This window comes from Schistocerca americana, chromosome 7 (assembly GCF_021461395.2).
Source record: "Schistocerca americana isolate TAMUIC-IGC-003095 chromosome 7, iqSchAmer2.1, whole genome shotgun sequence".
NCBI lineage: Eukaryota > Metazoa > Arthropoda > Insecta > Orthoptera > Acrididae > Schistocerca > Schistocerca americana.
The window spans coordinates 264,775,794-264,786,104 of record NC_060125.1 but is presented as its reverse complement, the minus strand read 5'-3'; the positions used below and the strand labels follow the sequence as shown (position 1 = coordinate 264,786,104).

General features: G+C 45.2%; 1 non-coding gene across 1 annotated transcript; it reads right to left on the bottom strand.

Moving 5' to 3' along the window:
* Nucleotides 1–4,273: 4,273 nt before the first annotated feature.
* Trnat-ugu lies at nt 4,274–4,348 on the bottom strand. Its single transcript has one exon. It is a non-coding gene; the product is annotated as a tRNA-Thr (tRNA).
* Nucleotides 4,349–10,311: the final 5,963 nt, after the last annotated feature.

The following is a 10,311-nucleotide window of genomic DNA, read 5'->3' as shown; positions in this document are numbered from 1 at the left end:
TTTTTGGCGCAGGCATCAGAGCTGTTCGTGGAGGCCTTTCCCTCTGTGTATAGTGTTCTTCTCTTGCGCGACTGTCTCACTTACACAGATAGCAGCAATACTTAGTGTCACACACTTGCAAATCAAACAGCATCGCAGTGACATTGGAATCTCCACATACTAGTCACTCAGTTAGAGCACTTCACCTCACATACATTCACAGCCAGCCGGCACGACACTCGTTCCAGTAACAGCGAACTAACGCTGCACAAGAGTACGCATTCATGCTTAGCAACAATTAGAATCACGTCTTGTTTCTACATTCGACGGTGCTCACGTGACGGGATGAAGATCACAAGAGTCGTGGTGTAAAGCAGTGTGGCCAAAAATTATTGATAGCGTCCAATTCACTCATTCACGGCACAGGACTTATTAAGCTTAAAATACCATTGCATGTAGCTCTTATAAAGTTCGTCATCAGTGGCTGAAAGGTAAACAGCTTGTTTACTTGGTGCCCTGTGCCAGGAGAAAATTTTATCTTTGATATTCACGTTCGGCGCGTTTAAATGCATAAAGGAGTGCAACTTTCGAATCTGTAAAAAATAAAAACTGAAAATTTGTAGACCAGTGGTTGGAGTAATATTGTAATAAATGAACGCTCAGAAGATGGAGACACGTCAAATGTGTGTGTGAATTCCTAAGGGACCGAACTGCTGAGATCTTCGGGCCCGAGACTTACTTATGCTAATAACACACACACACACACACACACACACACACTCTTACACACACACACACACACACACACACACACTCACACTCCCATCCCCGAGGAAGAACTGGAAACTCCGGCGGGAGGGGCCGCCCAATCCATGACATGGTGCCTCTAACCGCGCTGCCAGTCCGCGCGGCTGGAAACAAGTCGGAGACAAGAAAACCAGAATTTAATATAAGAAAATATTAAATAGCAACAGTAAAAGTAGGGTGGTATAGATGCCGAGTGATCGCCTCGCTCTCCTTGAAATGTGCTGTCCTAGCAGGACGCGCCGTTCTCCCTCAGTTCCCAGGAAGATGTGATACAGTTAACACCTAGTGAGGTCTTGGTTGTTTTGATTTTTCTGTCGAATTTTTCGACTGAATGAGGAGTGGAATGCCGTTTGGTAGTTGATTGCAGCGCTGAAACTTATTTCTGTCCACAGAACTTAAGACACATTTATTTTCGCTTTACAGTTATGAGATTTCTGCAGATAGACTTATCTTTAGTCATATGTCACCACACCTGCAGGACATATGCTTCTCCCTGGCAGCATTTTGTAGAACCAGACGTCCATCCTTCACGCCATTGTGCCATGATATTTACTAAGGTGGACTGGAAGCACGTGGCTGCTACATCTTAACGTGTAGCCTTTCTTCATATGACTCTGCATGAGCACACTCATCTTTTTTTTTTTTTTTTCGCACAACGCCATTTACACGTCGGTCGGCATATTAAGAGGAGTATTAAGTCCCAACTTGTACTGCATATCCCAGTGGCTAACCTACTTTGTTGAAAACTTACTTCATCGTCTCTTCTAGGCAGATCCTGCGGTAGTTAGGCTTTGCTTTTCCACACTCATCTTGGATGGTAAAAATGCGGCTCTCGTGGCGGGGGGGGGGGGGGGGGGGGGGGAGGAAATTTTTTAATAAAGTTCGGGGTGACTGCAGGTAGGTAGGTAGCCGTGTATAACGGTCGCACCGTCCGGAACGGGCGGAAGATTAATTAAAACCATCCTAGCGCATCCCCGCTGCGCTATAAAGCGCACACCGGCTGGCTGCCACAAAGGGCGCGGCCACTAAAAACGCTATTACGGCTGCGGCAGCCGCTCTGGAGCGCATTCCAGGCGTTCCAGTAATGATTGTGTTCTCCCGGCCGGAGACGCCGAGCTTGGCCCCTGCTGAGCCGCTTCCCGCACAGCGCACAAGCCAGTCTGGCTGCATACAGTGCGAGCTGCCGAGTTCCGCGACCGCTTCAACGCCAGTGTACGGACACACGGGATGGTCCCGAACTCCAGCTGCAAACTATCTGTGAAAGTAGCCTATAAACTAAGATTTGAATGAGCTCGTTTCTTCTCTCGTCACTTGCGAATCTCACGCTGTTTGTACTGCCGTTGTAAGTCTTTTACTTTTGGATGTCACTTCATTTGAAGTATCGTTTGCTTCGATGTTGCTTGCACTGTCACTGTATTTTTAGCTTTCTCCTATTTGTTAAGGTTAAATTTGGCTCTGCACACATGCATCTGAATTATTCTCTGTGGTAATTAGTTCACAATTTGTACAGTAGCTGATATCGAATCAATTTGATAACGTAGTCATTAGTCGTGGCATATCTTTGTGAACTGTTCGTGTAACTTCTATAGAGTTGTAGATAACCCCATCTTTAAAAATAATGAATCAACGTTGCGCCACTCTTGCAAAGAGCCGACACGTTCGAACAGTATTTTAAAACATACTAGGGCAACAATTCTGAATCGTTGCATGGATGCTGACTCTAGCCGAGAAAACTTTGAAATCTGATCACCTATTCTTGAGCCAACTGCAATGCATCAGACTCACCGCCCTGTCGGGCAAATGTTGTGAGACAAAACGGTACGACCTCCTCATTGATAGCTTGTTGGCCCACCTCTGGAGTGGAATACAACAACGATTCCGCCTAGCATTGATTAGAAAGTTCCTGTGTAGGTTTCCACTGACAAACGATACCAGATGTCTACGCTCAGATCAACAAATTCCAGTAAATCTCTGGGCGGCTGTTGGTGGAAGCGCAGATGGCGCCTGGTAACGTCACATGTGTGTTCCCTCGGATGTAGACGAGACGAATTTGGTGGCTAGGAGAGACTGTGAATTCACTTTCATGCTCCTGAAACGACTGTAGTACGATTCTGGCCTTGTGACGCGTACAGTTATCCTGCTAGGAGATGACATCTCCATTGGGAAAGACACCTAGCGTGAACAATAGAACAAAACGGATCGCATCGTTCGCATCCCTGGCGTGGTGCATGTATCAGGCAGCCGTACGCCTGGATGACGGCGTATGTGCACGCGTCCATCGGTACGGTATAACTAGAAATGTGATTCATTGCACGAGGTACTCTTTTCAATTGATCCACGGTGCATTGTCTAAGAAAGAGTCCTCACTGCAGTCATTATTAACGATGTCATTAGGTTGATATGGGTAGATGCAGATGTCGTCCGCAGTGGAGTTCCGTGTTCAGCAGTGTGCACTGAATGGTGTGCTCTGTAATACTACTACCTGCACCAGCACTGTATGCTGTCGTCAGATGATGACGACGATGATGTTTGGTTTGTGGGGCGCTCAACTGCGCGGTTATCAGCGCCCGTACAAATTCCCAACCTTTGCTCAGTCCAAACTCGTCACTTTCATGAATGATGATGAAGTGATGAGGACAACATAAATACCCAGTCATCTCGTGGCAGGCGAAAATCCCTGACCCCGCCGGAAATCGAACCCGGGACCCGTGCTCGGGAAGCGAGAACGCGACCGTGAGACCACGAGCTGTGGACGCTGTCGTCAGATCTGGTACATGATGTACCTACCCCACTTTGCAGAGAGGACAAGTCCTCTGTGGATGTTCTACGCCTTATCGTCCTTCTATCACTTTCCATGTATCCACACGACAGTACCAAGAAATGGTTCAAATGGCTCTGAGCACTATGGGGCTTAACATCTGAGGTCATCAGTCCCCTAGAACTAGTTAAACCTAACTAACCTAAGGACATTAGACACATCCATGCCCGAGGCAGGATTCGAACCTGCGACCGTAGCGGTCGCGCGGTTCCTGACTGTAGTGCCTAGAACCTCTCGGCCACCCCACGACAGTACCAAGCGAACAGTCGACCGGCTTGCCTTTTCCGAGATGCTCCCTCCCACCACCGAGCCGTACGCGTCTGTCCTTTGTCATAGTCGATTATGCCAGTGGATTTACTCATTTGTGTTGTCATTAGAATGATTCCACATTTGCTTCTACTCCACTTATACTGGAGGGTCAGAAAGAGTCTCAAAAGGTGGTAAGGATGTTGCATGGTAGTTTGTGCGGCGAAATAATTGTTAAGGAAAAAATCGATATGTTCCGCCGTTTCCGAGTTCCGAGTAATTAGCACTGAAGTTAGCCAGAAAGGACGTCGCGTGCGCTAATTCAAGCGGCCTGCCAGAGATGGTGTCACGAAACGTGTTCTTCATTTGAAATTGCATTTAAATCAATGCCATTAGCTGCTGGCGGTGACAGTTGAAAATGTGTGCCCCAACCGGGACTCGAACACGGGATCTCCTGCTTACATGGCAGACGCTCTATCCATCTGAGCCATCGAGGGCACAGAGGATAGTGCGACTGCAGGAATTTATCGCCAGCACGCTCCCCGTGAGACCCACATTCTCAACTTATAGTCCACACACTACATTCGTAGTGCCCCTGCCCATTACATTCATTACTCGCGGTAGACAATCCACCGAGTCCCGTAAGAGTTCAGGCTAATCGTGTGCATCCGCACTGACGAAGGTCATCAGCCGGTTAGCCTTAAACGATATGAAGATGGCATCTGTTCTTTCGGACATGTCCGATATAACAGATGCCATTTTCATATTGCTCTTCATTTGGTTTTCTAAATCCCTAAATGTGAACGAGAGATGAGTCCCTAGTTAGGACGAAATGCGAGCCAAAGGCTGAGCATTCTCGGGCGCTGTCATCCACGCTATGAGACCAATTGACTCTAATTGTATCTGGGGGCGTGGCTCTTGAATTTGCTCGCACAATAGGCTGCTAATTAACTAGGAAACGGCACAACACGTCGATTTTTCTTCCTTATTTCTCAGCACAAACTACCCTCTAACACAAGTTTTTCAGATTGTTTCTGACTACCCTCTATACTCTCCTTACTACTTCACATGCATGCAACGCCACCATATCTTTCAGTGGGCGGTGGTCATAATGTTTTGCTCATCCGCTTATATTAGCCAACACTCTTAAACTGTACCAGAATTTCGCATTTGTCACTTATAGTTCGCCTTGAACAGCCGAGGACAAGCAAAGTAATTTTCGTAGTGAATACTTTAAGAGGTCGAGACCTTGAAGGGATATGTTGTGAATAAATGAATAAAATTATAGTGCTAAAAGCACCTAAATAATATCTCGCAATATTATTCAGACAATAACCTTTATTTTCCAGTGAAACAGTGTCGACTTCCTTTCTTGATCTCACAAAACTATAATAGTTTGTCGTTGTCGCGAACTTGAAGCTAAGGCCTCCTGGCAACGTTTTCAGCTAGCGGGCACGAGCAGCTCGCATCAGCACGTGCGAGCGTGTGCCACGGCAACCTCTGCGATCACGTCGTGCCCCGCACTTTGAGATCCTCGCAGGAAAATTGTTCACTGTCCTTGGCATTCTACCGTCACGAGTGTCTGAACCTTGCATATCTACTGAGAATCACTCTCACGACGAAGCACTCTGCCGGGAATACCTTCCGTCGTCGCTCTCACGTGAAGGACCCAGCGAAACTCACAGTAACAGCGAATTAATTGAAATATTCGACATCTCATAGTGAACTTAACTAAACTGTCACCTGTTAGCATAACGTAGACTTCGGGCTACTCTTCAGATCGTTGTGCCATTACATCAAAGATTTCATACTTTAATTTGTTGGCTTCGCAACTCATAATGGAACCGTCACCTTTCATACTAATTTAGACCTCTTGGTAGCAACAGAGGAGCATGTGACTACAACCTGTATTCGTAAAACTAGTATAAAGGCAAAAGAATTACTGTCAGTTTTCTGTTCTCTTTTTCTTTGCACACGCATGTCGTCACTCGCCATATCATCCGTAAGATTCAGGTGATGCGCAACAGCTACACTGTAAAGTACCCAATCAACACATAAACACCGATGAAAAGTACTGAATAAATGTGAACGATCGAGAGACATTTTCCCTGGGGGTGTTGGGGAAGACGGCACAGAGATAATTGAAGGAGGGCAGGTACTTAGAAAATTGCGTAGGGTATCAGCTCGACAACACAGCGTCCACAGATATATTTTTAGGTTATTTGAGGTGAAAGGTAGTTAGAACGGTTTACGCATTGCTTAGATAATGACACACGGCTAAATTCTAGATGGTGTTCCAAAGCATTTAAACGGTGATTCTTCATCAAATAGAAATATACTGCTCTATGCAATTACTAAACCCGCCCTCTTGCCCTTCCACACACACACACACACACACACACACACACACACACACACACACGCACACAATAGTATACATACCTGACAAATCTATAATCCATTTTTATAGTCTTGCATGTGAAGAAATCTTGTGTCTGCTGCCTCTGTAGTTACTGTATCAGCTCGGATCTGTATTGTGTTTCTGTGGCGGAAACTAGGAACTAGCCTCAAATTATCCTAAACGAAAGTGGAAAATCACAGAGAAATCGCAACCTGCCGGCGTGCTGTACACCCAAAGAATGGCTAACACTACTCACAGATTAGATGCGGGTGTGCCTCACCTCCATGCATGGTAAACTGTTGCATTGTGCGTTAATTTACGCTAACATGTACTACGTTAAGCTGTAACGCCGATTCCAACAACAGGCGGCTGTTTTGGACGTACGACAGAACGCAAATAGGAAATACCTAGCCTCAAAAAATTAAGTGAAATTCGCACTCGCCAAGAGATACAGAATGTTTACATACGACGTGTTCTAAGTAAAGGATGAATGACGTGTGAAGAAGATGCGAGAGTAGAACCTATACGATGACTCCATACCGACACAAGCCAAGTAAGAAACTTGCCATGAGTTGAAAAGCGAAGCGATACTAGTTATAAACATGGAAATATTAGAGTTGCAGTTTGTTTAACAACTGTAACTGCGAATATTCAATTTTCAGTATTATAGATATTTTAAGACGCACACTAATACTTCGCATACCTAACGTTGTAAGGGCTTTGAGAGAGACGCGGGAGCAGAAGGTGCAGAAGAGCTTCCAAAAGATCTGATACCTTACTGCTTGTGGTAAGGACTTATAATGCAAATGGAATTGGAGCGCCACAGCACTGAAAGGGTTTGTCTAAAACAAAGGACTTTAATTATGAGTAGATGGTAGTTCTAAGTGCACGTAAACAAGTCGGTAGCAGCTGTTTCGACGATAACTCTACTCTTACGAGCATTGAAAGTTTTGGGAATGTTACAGAATACTAGCGGAGAAACACGAAGCTGCCCAGGTATTTATTTATATCTGTGCGTCCACACCCATACCATGCAGCCTGTGGCGTTACGCTTAATTTTTATGCTATCATACCTCACGAACTGTTGTCGCACAGTGATACAATATTGTAGGTACTTTCAACGGCGTATGTTGACACTGTCAGCGAAATGTGTTGTGAACGGAGCTGATAAAAAAGGAAGTAATAAATTTAAACTTCATCCTCGTTGCGGCAGTGTTTCACGCATCTCATTGTTCATGAAGTCTTATCATCAGAACCGTGTGTCGTACAGTGATACAATTTCACACTTACATTAAGTGGTATATTTACATTCTGTTTACAAAATGTGTCACCAATGCAGTTAACAGTAAATAAGTAATAAACTATAGTGTGGTGCCTCATGTGATACGTTTACTGCATAAACTGCGGGAAAGAAGTAAGCTATAAACATTTTCCCTTTCATCATTTTTCAAGTATTATCAGCCAGCAAAAAATTCATAATGGTTTGTTATTATGTGCTAGGTTTGTTTGCAAGTCAGTCTCAAATACTGGATAAATAAATACGAGAATTAAAGCATGGATAGGCGTGCGTATTTTTCACCCTCATCACCACCCGTCCGATGGGTGGGTGGGTGAGTCTTACCCCCATAGAGATCGTCGCCTGACAGTAAGGTACGTGTGTACCAAGTTTGGTAGAAATCAGTCCAGTGAGTTAGGAGGACATATGGAACTTCGGACACACACACACACACACACACACACACACACACACACACACACGCACACACTCACACACACACACTGAAATTCAGGCCACAGAGCAACAATTCGCGTGTTAAAAGACACTGATGATATTGACCAAATTTCACCAAAATTACTTTTGACTCTTGATGTCCGTGACGCTGTTTTTGATCAAGTTCTGTTGAATGAAATTATTCCATATCAACAAGGTTGTAAGGAGAAATTTTCAGACGTTGCAAGATGGATTTATGGAATCCGAACATGAATGTTATTTAACAACTAGAATTCAGAAGAATATGAGATATTTTGCGAGATATAATGCTGAGGATTAACTAAATATTATCTGGTACTTTATTATTTCTACAACACCTTCACTGTAAATAAAGGGGTCACTATTCCATTAGTTACTCTTTATCTGAGGTGAGCTTTGTCTCGTTGCATGTACGCAGTTGTAAGTAGCTAGCTTTTTCGAGGCGGGAGCCTGAGAGCTTTGTGTAACGGTAGGTTTTGTTTCCCTCTGTGGGTATCTCTTTTCGTATCAATCGCCTGTCAGGAATTCAGCAAACAATCGAGCTATTGACATTTTCGCAATACTTTCGAGTTCTTTTCAATCACAGCAAAACCGTGGACAACGGTAAAATACGCGAATTTCGAGTGCACCAGCATCGCAAATGTCAACATTCTACGGAGCCACAAAAACTCATTGTTTAGAGTACACCGAGTTATTCGGTAAATACCGCAATGAGGACGGAACTTGATATTCCCCTTCGTTCACCGTGGTTTATTTCACAACGCGCTACATTTCGTAATTTGTTTGTTAACTTAGTTAACAGCTTCGCATTGCATAATGCGATGATGAGCCAAAACAGTGTGACCACAGTCCACCGCGAAATGGAATGCGCCTGATTGCGTTCCGAGCACGCGACGAGGTAAGGAAAGTGTAGACTGAAGTGACGGAAGTCGTGCCATAGCGAGATGTACATTTACAGGTGTCGGTAGTATCGCTTCGACAAGTTATAAACGTGCAGGGCACTGGCTCTGCGGTTATTTGTAATCAGGTGATTTATGTGAAAAAGTTTCCGACGTTATTGTGACTGCACTACAGGAATTAACAGACTATGAACGCGAATGGTAATGGGAGCTGGACGCTTGGGATGTTCCCTTCCGGAAATTGTAAGGGAATTCAACATTCCGAGATGCACGGTGTCAAGAATATGCCGAGAATACCAAATTCAGGCATTTCCTCTCACCGCGGACAACTCAGAGGCCGACGGCCTTCACTTCAAAGACCGAGAGCGGTGGCGTTTGCGGAGAGTCGTCAGCGCTAACAGACAAGCAACACTGCGTGAAAGAACCGCAGACGTAAATGTCGGACGTACGACGAACTTATCCGTTAGGATAATGTGGCGAAATCTGGCGTAATAGGCTGTGGCAGCAGGCGACCAACACGAGTGTCTGTGGTAACTGTACGACATTGTATGCAGCGCCTCTCCTGGGATCGTGATCATACCGGTTGCACCGTAGACAGTTGGAAAACAGTGACTTGGTCATATGAGTCCCGATTTCAGTAGGTAAGAGCTGACAGTAAGGTTAGATTTGGGCGCAGACCCCACGAAGCCACGAACCCAAGTTGTCAACGAGGTACTGTGCAAGTAGTGGTGGCCCTATAATGGTGTGGGATGTTTTTACATGGAATGGGCTAGGTCGCCTGGTCCTACTGAACGGATCATTGACTAAAATAGTTTGCAGCCATGCATTGACTTCGTGATCCCAAACGCCTCATTGGGCCACAATGGGTCGCATTTGGTTTGAAGAATATTCTGAACAATTCGAGCGAATGATTTGGCCATCCAGACCACCCGACATCAATCCCATCGAACAGCAATGGGACGTAATGGAGAGGTCTGTCTGTGCACAAAATTATCCACTGGTAACTTTTTCACAATTATGTACGGCTGTAGAGGCAGCTTCGCTCAGTATTACTGTATGAAACTTGTTGGGTTCATGCCGCACTAGCCAGCAAAAGGAGGACCGCCACGATATTAGGAGGTATTCCATGACTTTTGCCGCGTCAGTGTATAAGCGGAATAGCGACAAATGGGGGATCATTCTAGTGACGATACGAGCCGCAATCGGAAAATTCCAGTGACAAAGCAAATTGGTCAGAGGGCAGTTTCTTACGGTCGGCTCCTGGGAACGTGCGCTTCGGAGACGGCAAAGACGTACTACTGTCGTGAGCATTTATGAGAAGTGGTTGAAGGTCGTTGAAACCACAAGGGAGCGAGAAATTGTTACATGTGTCCATCCATCATTACGGAACATGGTGAACGGAGGCTTACTC